This window comes from Lagopus muta, chromosome 5, assembly GCF_023343835.1.
Source record: "Lagopus muta isolate bLagMut1 chromosome 5, bLagMut1 primary, whole genome shotgun sequence".
NCBI lineage: Eukaryota > Metazoa > Chordata > Aves > Galliformes > Phasianidae > Lagopus > Lagopus muta.
Genome location: NC_064437.1, coordinates 26,213,692 through 26,229,285, shown reverse-complemented (window position 1 = coordinate 26,229,285; position 15,594 = coordinate 26,213,692). Strand labels below are relative to the sequence as shown.

Here is a 15,594-nt window from a genome sequence, read left to right as displayed (position 1 = left end):
CTCTCCTCCCACCTCTATTTGTTCATTCTCCTTTGGTCGCCTCTGTGCGTGAGTCAGGGAGGGATGAAAAGAAACAATTATCAAAGCAGAAGAACACGGAGGGAACAAATGAGGTATTTCAAAAAATACCGTCGGATTCAGAGCTATACTTAGCGCTCCTTTAGGGTGCCAGAACAGTGGAGATGTGCATTATATTCTGAGTTAACGCGTATCTGCAAGTCACACGATGCTAAGAATATTCCTCAAAAGCATTTATTGATCCAGCTCTGAATGGGTCAAAGAGAGAAGCTTTTAAATCGCACAGCCTGAATTTTTAATGTTTTGGGATCTCTGTGCCTGCTTCCTATTCTCCACCCTTTAAACTTGTGTCCATAGCCTCTCTGCCAAGGATTTCATTTGCTCCATGTGGTTTCTCGTGGCAGTGTGTGGATTTGTTTTCTCCCCCGTGAGCTGCTGTGCCCTCCTGCAATGTGAGCATCCTGTGAGCGTTTGAGCAAGAGCTGCTTTGGCTGCCGTCTGAGTAGGGTACGGAAAGGCTGCACTGAATTCTGTCCTTGCTTTAAGATGGGTTTTGCTCAGGAAAAGAAGAAATTGCTAAGTAACAGCGACAGTTTATAATAGGAGTAATTAGGAGCTAATAAAAGTACTTAATGTCTCATTTTCTTCTTTGCAAATATTACACTTTTTAGGAACAGATATTAGCTGCAAAAGAAATGACTGAAAGTAATTAATGAATAAAAAGGAAAGTGACATTTTGGTTTTCATCCTCCAAAGGGACGCATAAAAAAGAACGCCGCATAAGTAATAATAGGAGACACGGTGTCAGTTTGTATTTAAATGATCACAAATTACATTTCCACTGCATCAAACCAAATTTTTTAATCTCCAGCTGCCTCTGATACTGGAGTGTTTTGCAGTGCTAAATCTTGGGGGTCTTTTCCAATCTTTGTGATCCTATGGTTTCAGTATATTGCTTTTGTTTCCTGACTGTAGGTTTTGTTTGGGTTTGACTGACAGCTCAAACCCAGAATTGCGATTCTGGATGCTGCTGTTTTCAGATTGATTGGTCTGTAAATATCCTCAGGAACTTTCTACACAAAAGTACCGAGTTTTATTTAGGATAGAGCTGTGTAGGGAAGAATCAAATCTGTGCTAAGTCAGTTTAATTACAGATGAAGTGGAGGGATTTAAAAATAGCTAGTCTCAGATGGCATTTGATAAAGGTAATTAAAGCATGAAGAGTAATGATAAAAATCTTTTGTTCTGCTGCTCTCCTGTAGTGCTTGGAGCTTAATGTTTTACAGTCAAAACACTTGTTTGTGGCCTGGAAGCTCGCTGTGATGGAAACGCCTTGTCTGCTGCAGGAATGGAAGAAGTCTTGTTCATGTCCTCTAAATGTACACATCTCCAAAAAGAAAAGCCCTTTTTTATTTTTTCATTGGATGTCATGACAGTCACCTGCCAGAAGCTGCTGGATCTCCATCCCAGGAGGTGCTCAGCTGCTGCCTGAAGGTGATCCTAAGCAGCTTGTGGCTGTAGAGAGGAGCAGGCAATCTCCAGAGGTGCCTTCCAACCTCAGCCACTCTGTCATTCCCTATTAGCTGAGGAGCACTGAAATTGCAGGAGTTTGGCTGTATGTTTCTGTAGAGGTAAGAATTTTTTTAAGCCTTGTTGATGATGCCTCAAGTTCCCCATGGATTCGTATTTCTCTGTGCGCACAAGAAACCTCTTGTGTGCTTTTTAGCCTGTTCAGACAGATGACTTTATCTTTTCAAGGATGAGATGAAAGTTCTGCAGAGGATGTGTTTTACCCAATTTGGCAATCTGAGCATGTAATTGAAAAAAAAAATCTTTGATAGTCACTTATGAGAAACGCAAAGTCTGCCAGCTACCCAGGAAGAGGCAATGAACATTCCTGTTTCTCAGGCTCTGCTGCTAAGGAGAATTCTCTGTGAAGGAAAAGTGGATATTTAAAGTGTCAAGACGGTGTAAGTTAGCAATACGTGGGTTAAAGTGTGTTCAAGATTACCTTGTCAGAAAGATTACCTTGTGAGTATTTGCTGTCTCCTCCTACTGACTTGTTCCATAGCTGCTGAAGTGACTGCCGCCTGCTCGCTGCCTTGCTCTGTGCATGCACTGAGCTGCTCTGAGCAGAGGCCCTGCGTGTGCTCACACTGAGGATAAGGAGGCTTGGAGGATCCTGGTGGGCATCAGGGGGAAGTGGCAGTGCCTGGCAGGTGCCATCCTTTGGAACCAGGCAGCGAGCTGGGGGAAACTGAGTACAGCAGGTGACTTGAAACCAAAGTTTGAAGCCTGATTCCTGAGAGGAATCCTCACTTACCACCTCAGAATTTCTTTTTCCCTTCCCCAGGTCTGCTTGGAGAATTCTAATCCTTGTAGCAGAGGTCCCAAATAGAAACAGCGCCTGGACAAGATGCGCTGTAGGACTGAAGGACCTTTCAAAGAGATGGGGAAGGAACATCTGGGCTGAAGGTCAGCCATCCCAGCCTCCTTCCCAGAGCATGACTGGCACTATCCCTCAATCAGGGCAGCTGTACCTTGGTCTGGTGAGGTCTTGGAGACCTCCGGTGTGGTTTTGAATCTGCTGTGGTTTGTGCTGGGTTCTCTGCCTTCCTAACATCCCATCGGTGCACAGCGTATTCAAGATGCAGCATCACCAGCTCTGAGTGCAGAAGAATAATTGCTTCCCTTGATCTGCTGTGTAGAATGTTTACATAGATTAGCAGAGAAACGAGAGCTCCATTTTGAAAGCATTAGGGTTATTGAGGAAGTATGTGCAATATGACAAACGTACTCAAGGAAAATTACAGTGTTTAAAAACGTAAGCAAAATGTGCTTGCTCAGTCTATTGATAACAGCTCTGTGAACATAGATTTGTAAATGTGAGAAACACATTGCAGAATTTGGTGTAATTTCTGGTGCTAAGCCTTAATGTGTAGAGATAGCTTCTCCTTTGGAGCTGTAAGGCCATTGTGGTGCTGCTTCAGTGGCAGTGCTGCTGCTGGACGCAAGGAAAGCAGAATCAAGCCCCAAGTCTGTAATCATGAAAGAGAGGGGGAGAGAAAAAGAATAACAAAACACCATGTCTTTTTTCCCAAATTAGCTACATCATTTGGCGGTGATTTTGTAGCCAACACATTGCAGTGTGTCCTTCTGGTGAAATGCCAGCTTTATCAGCCCTGTCAGACAGGTGTGCTCCCAGGGATCACCTGCATCCTGGGGACTGCATGAAAGGTTTTGCACTGCAAGCCTCACAGCAACATGCCTGCTGCTGGCTTTGGTGCATCTGTGCAAAGTGAGCTGCGCTAGGAGCAAGGAGATGCTTTTGGGTCATTCATCTGCCTTGGAACAGCAGGAGGAGGGTCTGTTGGTGTGCCAGGCACTGCTCTGATGGGGATGGGCAAACCCTGCACCTCGCCATGCGCCCGCCTGCCTGCTGCTGACTCATGCACAGGGCTAGGCTTGGCTCCCCAGCTGGATTATTTTTGGCTGCTGCGGTTGGTGTTTGAGGTTTATTTTTATCTATTACTAATTTCTATGTAACCAAAAGCAAGAATGGTGTCATGGTGAAGAATTCTGCTTGAATGTTAAGAGCCTGCAGACAACGCGCAGCGTTATTAATTATACCTCTGAGTTTCTGTCGGCATTCATAGCTTCCTTTACAGCAAGGGATATCATCCCAGGAGCTAATTACAGTGCAAGCAGCTCGTTGCTCACCTCATTATCTGGCTCTCGCCCGGGCACTGCATGCCCCAGGGCTGGCAGAGAGCAGCACGGCGGGCACGGCACAGGGACGGGTGGGCAGCTGGCACAGCCCTATTTATAGCTGCAGCCCATCTGCCCGCACTGCTGCCAGCTATTAGGAGATGGAGCAGACCATCGGAGGGAAAAGGCATCATTTGCATTCCTCTGAAGCCTCCCTGGAAATGCAGCAGGCTCTTCTTGCACTGATTTCTGCACTAGGAACCAAGGAAGCTCTTTTTTCCTCTCCGTTGTGCCCTGTCCCCCCCGGGTGCCCTGCAAACCTGCCGCAGAAGGCTCCTGCCCAGCTCCAGGCACCACTCACAGCTGAGCTCTGGCAGTTTCTTCTTCTGGAGAAGTTGTGCTGCCATGGCAACTCGGCGCATGGAATTTTAATTGCAAGGCACAATATATGTTTATGAAAGTAATTAATAAAAATGCTAGCGGGGATGGGTTCCTTACATGAGTGGTATCTTTTCTACTATGTTTCTTGCTCCAGCTGTTTTGCTCAGAAAGGAAGCATCAGGCAGGGTTTGTTAGGGTGCCTAATTTTCCTGTTTTCATCGCGAACTTTTTGCAAAGCTCAGGTGAAACACAGTTTGCTCGGTGCTTAACCTAGGCACTTATGGTTGGTTTTAATTGAAGGCATTCCCATTCAAGCTGTACACAGTCTGTTGTGGCAGAGCAATCCAGCTGCAGATGCACACAGTCCTGAACCTCCACGCTTTGGGCTGTGTGAGAAGGCAGAGCAGAGATCGTTTTAAAGTTTCTTGTTGGCCAAGCAGTCTCCTGTCCCTTCACAGCTCTTATTGTTTGTCTGTGCATTGTGTGTTTGCCAGATGCTCAGTCCAGCACCTGAGCTGTTGCTGCCTCCTCGGTATGAGTCATTACAAAGTATTTTATATTCTTATTTTTAAAAGAATCAAAGCAAAAATGCAGGCTACTTAGTTTTGCGTTGAGTGAAGCACTGACATGGTGGTCTTGGTGAGTCTGTTCCGTTATTCCACTTTCTACTCATTTATCTCTGCCCCTCAAGCATGAAGACTTTAATGCTGTAGCTGCTAGCAAAGTGAAATGTCATCTAGCTCATTACCATGATCTTTGCTGGGTACATGCAATATATGAATTTAAATGCTAATGAGTGGGTAATTTTTCTAAAATGTGATACCTTGTGAAGTTTCTGTTAAGTAAGAAATCTTAAGTAGGAACGTGACTTCTTCCTTTATGGGTTATGGATATGCGATGCCAATGAGACTTTGTATTGGGTCAGGAAAGCCATATACAATTCAGTTAAAAAATATATGTATCCTTGTTTTCTACAGCCTTTCTCAGGTGTTCCCAAGTGCTATCTCTGTTACAATACATTGTGCAGTTAATGTGCTGGCTTAATGATTCTGTTGCTGTGTGATAACTTTCAAATGACTGGGAAAACAAAAATACATTCTGCTCATTACAGGGTTGTGTATCAAGTTCAACTTCATTAGTTTTGATTAGGACTGAGCTGGTGCCATCTGTGCTGTCAGTATTGTACATCTCTTACCAAAAGATGGGAGATGTGAAATCCAATTCTCTCACGGTGTACTGCCCTCTTCTTTCCTATGCTTTTGTACAAAATTAACTTGGCTGCGTTTGATCTCTTTGTAGCTGAGCTTTTTATTTTTGGCTTCAGGTACCTGGCAGCAGAGTCTTACGGCCAAGGTTTGATCTTCTGTGCCTAAGTCCTTACCCTGAAAAATTATTTTTATGCTTTGTGTGTTGGTTTCAATGGATTTTCAAATCTGAGAAATATTGCAGAAAATTATTGCTGTGCCTAGAAAAAAACATTAAAGGAAAGTTGTCTGAGATGGTACTGAAATACTTGAGAAGTGTTTGGGAAATGCAGGAAGCAGCACAGGCTTCTAGCAGAGCAAAGAGCCATCCCCTGGCAGAGAGCAGCCCTGGTGAGCAGGGCTCCATCGGGTTTTGCCTGCCAGCCTCCGATGGCTGGGGCCCACTCCTGTGTCAGCAGAGCCTTTGGCTTGAAGTGGCACTCGGTGTCTTTGATCCTCTTTACTTCCAACTGAGCTATGACTTCTATTTAGGGTTTAAGTGCCATCATTTGGCCTTGCAGTATTTGTATACCGTATACGAAATTCAGTATAGATTCGTAGATTCATAGAATGGCCCGGGTTGGAAAGGACTATAATGATCATGTAGATTCAACCCCCCTGTTATGTGCAGGGCCGCCAACCACCAGACCAGGCTGCCCTTAAATGCCTCCAGGTACGGGGCATCTACAGCCTCCTTGGGCAACCTGTTCCAATGTGCCACCACTATCTGTGCAAGCCGTGTCTTATGATGACCAGGCAGGCTGGAGATGCGCGCTGCTCGGTAAGGGCGGTTTCAGCATGGTAAGTGAAAAAAGTACTTTTCATCATTCACTTTACACATGTTCACCTTGAAGCCTTGAAAAAAAAATGGCATGGTTTTGGTGAGCAGATGCAGCAGCAGGAGCCAGGCAGAAGCCATCCGTTGGTACTCTCTCTCTGTGGTGCCGGGTCCTCCTTGAAACACTGGTGTGATTTGATGTTACAGTTTGCATGGAGATGTTTGGGCAGCTCCTGCAACCACAGGATGCTGTTACCCGCTGCTACTTGGATTTCATTTGCTGAGTTGGAAATAATCCTCAGTGGTGCATCACTATAGATTAATAGTTAAAGACTTTGTTTTATTTTTCCAAAGGTCTGTGCTTGTTTCCTCAAGAAGAAAAAGGTAGCTCCACACCACTGATGCATTTCTAGGTAGTTTTCTCGGAAAGAAGTGTGGAGAAAAAAAAATTGCTGAAGAATACAGTTGGTTTGCACCTAAAGCGAGAATGATGCATTTTGGTCTGTGTGTGAAGTGTACTCTGAATGTTACATTTTGGTATCAGTCATCAGTTTGGTGTTGTTTCATGGGTCCGTTACAACCTCTAAACAACTTATCTACTCTGCTGCTTTGCAGTGTGATGATTGCAGTGCCAGTGGTGAGTGGGAATGGTGTTGTAATCCCTAACGGTGTTGCTTGTGAGCATTTTCCTCCTCATTTTTCTTCTGAGGTTTCTCAGTATTGTTTATTTCTCTCTTGCAAGTTTCCTGCTCTCGTTCCATCAATTATTGATGAATTCTTCTCTCGGAGCATTTGTTCATAATGAATAATTTCAAAGACAAATAAAAGATCCCTCTGCAAATTTAACGTATTGCCCTTTTGTAGTGTTTTATACTGCTTTCTTGGAACGGTGCACTGGAGAAAACAGTCCAAGGTAAAAGCTGCTTTGTTTGAAGTTCTATGCATTATGTATATTTCTTCTCTGAAGAACCTCATGACATATCTGGGATGGCTGAGAATGACAGGCAGTTGTGTGATTGGCAAATGGAATGACAAATATTCCTTTTAAGTCAGCATTTCATATATTTAGTATTTTGTTTTCTTATGTTAAAGGGCATGCAAGCAAGAGAGGATGGATAAGATAAGGGGGAATGAAAAAAGTCTTTGCGTGGAAGAAAAAGAAAACCCACAACCTTATTTAACAAATAGTCTCCTCTGTGAAAACAAAAGTTTGTTGTGATAATGTGTCTTTCTTACTTTTGAAATGATTGACAGAGTAATATTCTTTCCTAACTGATGTCATTACAATCTAAAATGTGCATGGATTAATTGCATCCTGGGTCTGAGAATCAGGGACCATTAGTGCTGTTGGATGGTATGGCTTTCTCTTGAAAATGGCACCTATGAGCCCTGACCTAATCATTGGGAGCCCAACCAAAATGTGCTCGCTGGAGGAGGTGGTGTTGTGTGGTCAGCTGGGAGGTGCTGAGTTGGCATGTCCGTGGCTCTTAGGAACCCTAACACAGCTGAATATTTGCCTTCTGCATGGCAAGGTGGAAATCCATCAGTCCTGTTCGGTCTGAGCTGTCTCAAAGACCAGGCTGAGCTGTGCCAAACGTACGTTGTGCCCTTCCTTCCCTTTGCTCTGCTGCCTGTGTTGTGATGGGCTCTTTAAGCAGCTCAGTGTATAATGTAATAGAAGCTAACTGAAAAATCCTAGTCATGGTATATTAGATTTGATAGCTCTCTGAAGTTTTAAACTGGGAACCTTACTTTCCCCACACTTCTTTTTTCCATGTCATTTCAGTTTCCCCCTTTGTTTTGATTTGTAGCTGACAGTGGTTCTCAGATTGAGTACAACTTTTAGGTCATTTTTGTACTGCTTTCTTTGAAATGGTGAATTCAGGTGGAGGAAAACTGTAGCAATAATTTCAAAATCTGTGTTCAGTCTGAACCTCTAAATTTTGTCTTTTTTCCTACGGCACAAAGCAAAGCTGAACTAAAAATAGCAAGCTGTGAGCTTGATTGTAGCTATCTGCTGATTGAGCCACTGTCACCCTGCGTGTTTTTAAGAGCAAGATAAGAGAGAGATAATGGAGTTAAAAAGTTAGATAATCACAGAATGGCCCAGGTTGGAAGGGACCTCAAGGATGATGAATCTCCAACCCCCTGCCACATGCACGGCCACCAACCTCCACATTCAATACCAGCCCAGGCTGCCTGGGGCCCCGTCCAACCTGGCCTTGAACACCTCCAGGGATGGACGGGGCATCCACAGCCTCTCTGGGCAGCCTGTTCTAGATAAAAGCTTAGCCAATTACAAAGCTGGTATTATCTATTCAATAAATAACTCCCTACCTTACTCTGAGATGTGTTCTGTAATGTATTTAAATTCTCATTATTAATAGGATACGTAGTCTGATAGCTTTGCAAGAAATCAGGCTTCACATCAAATACTGTAGCAATCTGTGGAGATAAAATCTTTTCTGATTTAGAAAAACCTTGGAAAGAGGAGGCTGCCGTAGAAGAACACTGTATGGAAGCAAGAAGTGAGAGGCTCCAGGTGTTTCCTGGACACGTATTCTGTATTGCCTATAAATAGCCATCCATGTTTACACTTACTGATTCTTTGCAGAAAAAGCTGCTGATACACAATGGAAAACTTTTGTACCCCATTCTGTTTAGAATCAGATGTGGCGTTATATAATGCTTTCGATGCTTTCCATCTTTTATCTTGACAGACATTTATATATACGGTTGTTGATCTTTTCTCTCTGCTTAACCTCTCCATGAGAGCCTGCAGCTCGCTTTTCTGTGACAGCAAATTCAATTTTCTACCTTGGCCTTGAGAAGGTGAAAGTACTGGGAACATGCTCAGGACTGGCATGTCCTGGCCAGCTGATGAGTGAGTGTTGCACCCAGCAAGCTATTCAGGCTGAGGGAGAACGAATCCACCGTGTAGGCTGGCACATCAGGTGGATGTGCCTTCTACATCATAAAGCAGTAGTTCATAGAATCATAGAATCACCAAGGTTGGAAAAGACCCACAGGATCACCGAGTCCAACCATCCACTGATCACCGATAGTTCTCACTAACCCATGTCCCTCAGCACAACGTCCAAACGTTCCTTGAACGTTGTTGTTGTTAGTTGTTGGTGTTGGTAGTACTTCTCCTTGGTTTTTGACTTTCCTGGTTTGTTTATGTTTGTGGGCAATACAAATAACTTTTGCATAGTTTGTCAAATAGTTTTGTCCTTCGTTGTTTATTCCTTACTTTGCGACTGAGAAAAAAAAACGGGTTTGAGAAGCACATGGTGTTCTTTGGGACGCATTTAATCTTCTGCCTGTGTTCCGCACTGCTTGGAAGTGATGATGTGCACATACTTATAAACCTGTAAGGCATTGTGTGTCAAAATAGAACTAAATGCAGAAGGTGGCTTCATAAATTGCTTTTGACCTTCTGGAATAGACTTCCCACATTGAACAATCCAAAACTTGGGTGGGTCTCATTTCTGTGTGCCAAGTGATCTGATGCAGTGTAGGCTATTATTGAGGTAGAATCACAGATACCTCAGAGGCTACCATGTATTCCAGAAGGAACACCCTCTGAAAGCAGAAAAAATAGAAATGTTGTTTGACTCATGCATATTACCTACGTAGAAATATGGGTGCCTGCCATAAATGACTGCATGTCAAAATGAACGCATGGTGAGAGGGAAACATAGATTGAGAAGTAGCGAGAAATGATCTGTATTTGTGGTGTTTTCTGATGCACATTTATGCATTTTTTAAGTAGATGTTTCAATTAATATTTCCTTCAGTGTGTGCGTTGTCAGTTGTACTTGGAGATGAAAGCTGCAAATACCCAACTGAAACACAGAGCTTAGTCTAGGTGAGCCGAGGTCAGCCATCTAAGGAATCACACACTGTGTCCATGCAGAAGTGCGATGAAGCATGGTGCAGGCATGGACAGGAATGCCTGTCAGGAGCAGTAATGAGAACTGTCCTGCATTGCTTTCAGCAGTGCCTGCGAGCAGCCAGGAGAAAGGGAGCACTGCAGCGTGGGCCGTGTTCTCTCTGCTCTTGGTTTCAGGCTGCCATCAAGTAGAGAAGTGTGCAGCTGTATGCAGAATGAGCTTTGCTAATCCCAGAGCAGATAAGCAGCTTTAAGAAATGAAAAATTTTAACATATATCAGCTGTATATTGTAGGAGTTACAGAATTCTTGATAGCAGGATCGTTTTAATAATAGAGAATATATTTATAATAAGAGGGAGAAAAAGCCCTTTTCATCAGTGTAATAGCTGAAACTAGATTTTATAGAATTCAGTACCCTGCACAGTACAAAACCAATCTGGATTTTCTTTCAGGCTGATTTTCACTGATTTAAATGAGGATATTTGATTTATAGCTTCCTTTTTTGAGCTGGCGAGAACTAAATATAACCTCTCTGGTACTTGTCTTTTCCATACTATATTTTATTCCCCATTATTTCTTCTTGTTCCTCTCCATTTCACCATCATTTCTTGTCTTCCTTTCTATCCCTACAGCCTTAGTCTGCTTCTCGTCTCTCTGTTCCCCCCCCCCCACCTCCTTGTGCTGCACAGCTCTGTGCTGTGGCAGTCTGGCAAAATTGCTTTTCCTGTTGTGCCGATGACCAGCCTTCCCTAATCACTCCTGTGAAGTACTTGAGATCATTCATTCTCCAGCTGGAGCCCTTCCTTCACCTCAGGCAAACACACGTGTAATGAAGTAATACAATTCATGTCGAGTATTTGGTTCGCAAAGCCAGGAGGGGTAAAAAGGAGGAAGAAAAGCTGAATCAGGGTTACCCCTTGTCAGAGATGCTAAGAAGATCAGCGTTGGTCTGCTTAGAATCAGCATATTGAAGCAAATGCATTTCTGTTCCATGATGGAGAATACAGGTTTTGTTCATGCCTTACTTGTGAAAACCAAGGGATTAAAAAAGAGCTCACTGTGGAATGTTTGCATTATCAGTAAACTCAGATCAGCATCCCACCCTAATCAGAGTAACTGGAATAAACTAAACATAATCATAAAATAAGGGGTGGATGTAGGCTCTGTTGGCTGCTTCCAGGGAGAAGGAGCAGCTGTAATCTGCTTGTACCTGTGCAGTGGTTATATAAACTGCTTGAGAAGTGTTCAGACACACTGAGAAGTGGTATATAGAAAACACATATCATTGAAACTGAGTTAGGATTATTTTAGTGTGCAGTGCCATCTTTGCACTGTCTGGTCTTTATTGTTATGACCCATGTATGACCAGCTAAATGCTCTCTAATGTCTGTACCGCATTGACCTGAGTGTTAGGTGGTGCTGAATCTAAGGCAAATTTCATTTTCAAACTATAGCAATGAACTGGAACAAAACACAGAGGCAGAAATGGAGCTGCTTTTGATGATTCACACGCAGCCCCATAGGTCCCAATTACAGGCAGAGCTCTATAGCACGGCCCTCCCATTGCCACATGTGGCAGTCGCACTGCTGGCTCAGCCAGTGAGAGTGGGACTTAAGGGACTTCTGGGGCTTACACTGAATTAAGGAATTGTAGCCTGAAAGCACTGCTTTTGCTTGTGATACAGTCAGCACAGACTAGCTGATGTGCGATTCTGTCCTTCTTGCATTGTTCTTTGTGACTTCATCTACAGTTGTGTTAAAATCTTCTGCTGATAAACCTAGGTATAGACAGCTAATTGTTAGCCTAGGCAGCATCTGCTTGCAGTCACTTGTGTCTGTATGAAGTATTGTCAGGAGGTGAAAGCCCCTTCATGCTGCATTTCCTCTCCTTGTGGCAGGAGAAGATTTGAAAGAGTGGAAGCAGAGCTGCAGCCCCCTGTGTCAGCGTCTCTAAGTTGTTTATGTCTGGGGTTCGTCTTGCAGCATATTCCAGAGCCGCCTTCACAGCACGTGCCACCTGTGGGCTGTGGTTTCAGCAGCTGTATTCAGGGTGGCATTCCCAAAGATCCGGTGAGGTACTCAGAAATAAATGCACACAATCCAGCGGATGGTAGGGAGCGCGGTGTCACCATTTTGTAGAGAGCGCTTTGTGGGCCGCCTGCTGCTTCCCGCTCGCCTCGCTCTGCTCTCCGCTGCCGCCATGCTGTGCGCCTGTGTGGCCGCCGTCCTCGCCCGCTCCCTGCTGATTTCCAGAAACACCCTTGGTGCAGCATTTGTTGCTACCAGAAACATCCGTGCCTCCTTAATGGGCTTTCAGAAAACAGGCACTGCTGAGGTATCTTCTGTTCTTGAGGAACCTATTTTGAGAGCTGACGCCTCTGCTGAACTTGAGGAGACTGGCTGTGTGCACTCAGTTGGTGATGGTGTTGCCCGTGTGTATGGCCTATGAAATGTCCAAGCAGAATAAATGGTTGAGTTCTCTTCTGGGCCGAAGGGAATGTCCTTGAACCTGGAGTCCGACAACGTTGGTGTTGTTGTGTTTGGTAATGACAGACTGATGAAGGAAGGGGTTGTTGTGAAGAAGACTGGTGCCACTGTGGATGTTCCAGTTGGGGAAGAGCTGCTGGGCCATGTTGTAGACATCCTGGGCAATCCAGTTGATGGGAAATTACATCTAAGACACATAGAAGAGTTGGCTTGAAGGCCCCTGGCATCATTCCCAGGACCTCTGTGCAGGAGCTCATACAAACTGGTATTAAAGCTGTGGACAACTTGGTGCCCATTGGTCGTGGGCAGCGTGAGCTGATCATCGGTGACAGGCAGACTGGGAAAACTTCAATTGCCATTGACACAATAATCAACCAGAAATGATTTAATGATGGAACAGATGAGAAAAAGAAGCTGTACTTTATCTGCATTGCCATCAACCAGAAGAGATCTACTGTTGCTCAGCTGGTGAAGAGGCTCACGGATTCAGATGCCATGAAGTACGCAATTGTGGTGTCTGCAACAGTGTCTGATGCTGCAGCCCTTCAGTGGCTCCTACTCAGGCTGCTCCATAGGGGAATACTTCAGAGACAATGGAAAACATGCACTGATCATTTATGATGACTTGTCCAAACAGGCTGTTGCCTACCATCAGATGTCTGCTGCTGCGTTCTATGATTCTATATCCACAACTGCATCGTTTTCCAAAGGCAGGAATGAAAACTCTGTGGTGATATTTCTGCTCTTGTCCCTCTCCATCTGGCTGGCCTTCCTCTTCTGCAGTGCTTGGTGCCCTGCAGCTGGAGCAAACACTTCAGGGTACTATTGAAAGGTGATTCTGTGTTACATGCAGAAGTCTTCAGTATTGCGTTCTGATATGAGCACTGAGGGATGCAAAATGCTGTCAATTATACCATCAGTTTTTGGATTTCTTACATGAAGAATAGAAAAGATTAATCTGTAGTGGGTTTGTTGATCTCAGTAGTTCTGGAAGAGCGGTTTGCAGAAGTACATGCCTCAGCATAATGAAGCACCTTCACTTAATGGAAACAGAAAGGCAGTGTTGTCACTAGCAAGAATTAAAATGAAGGGTATCAGGATCCCAAGTTGTAGCTTGGATCATGTAGCTGTCTTCAGGGAGAGAATCTGGGTGGTAACTGAATTGGTGCTTTTTTGTCTTGGGAACATTTCTGTTGACCACAGGTCTTGCTGAAGTGTGTCTGTCTGGATTATTGGAAGAACCCCAGCGTTCAAGAACACGAAGGGCAGATGTTTCCATTTTCAAGAAATAGTATGCACACTTCAGCTACAGTCTTAAGCATTTAAAACTCTTTATCTGCATAGTGCTCCAAGACATTTCCTTCTTGTTGAAAGCTAGAAACACTGAAGCAGATAAACCTACTTGACATGGAAGTATTTTCTCTTTATATTAATGTTTTGCCAACAGCAAGCTGTGCAGATGCCAAAAGGAGCATGGGCTGGGAGGCACGCTGTGTTCTGTGTTCTGAAGTTCTGAACTTCATTAGTGTTCTGTCTTAGACCTGGAGTCACTCATTCTGTAAAGGAGAAGCAACCATTTCTTTACAATCTTACATGAACCGGTTGCATTGATCACATCATCTTCTAATTGCCAGAAGTCAATTTAATTTCAGAATTTGTAAAGCCACGCTGGAAGAGACACTGACAAGACAGACATCTCCTTGGGCAGCAATACTGCAGGGCACAAATCTTCTAAGCACTATTTTGCAAAATTGACTTGTTAAAGATGTCTTTTTTAACAGTAACAGTATTTTTCTTTCTTATTCTTCTTGTAGCAAAGATTTCAAGCCACTTAATAAAACTGAGCTAAGTTTGGTAACACTCAATTGAGATAGGTACGTAGGAGCCCGGGATCCATAAACACTGCTTTTGTGATTTTCTGTAAACATTTTCAACTTCATTTTTCACAGCCATCTGCTGTGTGTGCAGCTAAGTATTGTTTGTTAGAAGCAGGCTCACCTGCTTCTGGAAGTTACCCAGCGAGTTGGTGGCAGAGTCAGGGCTGTTTGAATTTCAAATTGCAGATTAATCACGAGAACACTTTCTCCAAACTTTACGAATGCAGTTGCATCTCTAATAGAAGAGACTTCTAAAAAAGCCTGATTTGAGGAGTAACGAGCCAGAAGGAACGTGGACAAAAGTAACTGACTGTATAGATAAGTTTGTGAATCATGTTTTTGCTTTTCTGTTCATGAGGTAATAAAGTGCATAATGCCTATGCACTTTTGGTGAACTAATGGTGAGTAACCTGGATAGCATGCCTGTCACCTAGTCTGATAGAGCTTCAGATCCTCTGCAGGGATCAGCCTTCTGAGGTAACAGCTATTAAAGGCAAGAGGAAGCCGAAGACAAAATGCACATTAACAAAAGGATGTTTGGTATCGGGTTTGCCTAAAAATGTGACACAAAGCTCCAAATAGAACAAAATCAAAACTGAAATGCTGTCATGCCTAGATGTGCATGGCCCTTCATGCTGGCCATACATTACATGGATAAAAATGACCCCAAAACCATCTGCTGGTATGCAGAGCTCCTTGTCTCTTGGGGGAGAGCGGGGAGCTTTCAAGATAAGTGTTTAAGGGGAGCTCAGACTTCAGCTTGCTGTGCCAGTGGCAAGGATTTGAGCCTGGCGTATTCAAAAATTGATCTCTTGCCCAGTAGCACAAACAGCATTTTTCTTTTGACAACGTCTTTTCAGAAAGGATATGGCAGAGAAAGGAGAGTAAATTATGTATCTGTATATACCAGAGAGAGAGGCTGCATAGAGCAGAGGAAAGAAAATAAAACACAAAGATAGTAAAGGTCACGGATGTACTCCCTTTTGGAGAACGAGTGAGTGTATGCAGAATTGGTATTTTGTAGCTGATCTAATATGCTGTGATTTTTACAGAAAAATATCATCAAGTCTGTGGCAGATTGATGGCTCAGCCCTGTTAAAATGTGAGCTGTTTCTCCTTTACCTATAAGAAGGCTAGAGCAGCACTTCCCTGCTATAGCCAGGTACAGAAGAATAGTTATATTCATGCTGATGAGAGAAAAGAGA

The 15,594-nt window shown here is 43.8% G+C and overlaps 1 protein-coding gene and 1 pseudogene across 5 annotated transcripts in view; both read left to right on the top strand.

Moving 5' to 3' along the window:
* The window catches only part of RABGAP1L (RAB GTPase activating protein 1 like), a 201,187-nt gene that overhangs the window by 85,511 nt on the left and 100,082 nt on the right, over nt 1-15,594 (top strand). The gene's annotated exons all lie outside the window — the stretch shown is intronic.
* LOC125692947 (ATP synthase subunit alpha, mitochondrial-like) lies at nt 12,226-14,075 on the top strand (annotated as a pseudogene).